We start from the raw sequence: 668 nt of genomic DNA, 5'->3' as shown, positions 1-668 counted from the left end.
TATCTATCTATCTATCTATCTATCTATCTATCTATCTATCTATCTATATCTATCTATCTGTATTTCACCTTTCCACCTCCTGACAGTGTGCCTTATGGAACCAGAGAATGATAAGATGTTAAGGCAGAAAGGAGCTGCTATTTATAATAACGCCGGTTACTCAAAGGAATCTAGGCACACACATCTACAATCACTTGTCTGGGTAAAAGAAATGCATAATGTATCTTCTGACTCTTCCAGGGCTCAGTCAGTAAGCAGAAATAATGAAAATCACATTCACTCTTATTTTAGCCCCTCAGCAGTCTTATCTAGAGTCAACTGAAGTGGAACAAGAAGTAAATACTTGAATCTACCTGTGAACTACAGTGGTTTTGACTTACTGTTTCTAATGGTCTATTATTTCAAATGATGGAATTCATAAGAATGGATAAAGAAAAAAATAGTTATCGTTAGGGTGTGTCTACAACTGTCTTGTATAGAAGATTTCCCTTTTCCAGTTTGACAGTGACATTGACTTACCCTCAAGGATGGAAATATACAATCCTGAGAACTACTGGCCTAGTTCTGTGAAATAGGGTCAGACTCCCTCCTGGTGTGGCCTCAGGGTAGAAACTAACATAGAGGTCAGGACTGATTGTGTTAGCCCAGAAGGCCCAGGTGAGTACATC

The sequence above is a fragment of the Petaurus breviceps genome, unplaced genomic scaffold (assembly GCF_028583685.1).
Source record: "Petaurus breviceps papuanus isolate PSGF00001 unplaced genomic scaffold, PetGlider_PUasm1.0 77, whole genome shotgun sequence".
Taxonomy (NCBI): Eukaryota; Metazoa; Chordata; class Mammalia; order Diprotodontia; family Petauridae; genus Petaurus; species Petaurus breviceps.
The sequence above is the reverse complement of the archived record's forward strand: the minus strand, read 5'-3'. Positions refer to the sequence as shown.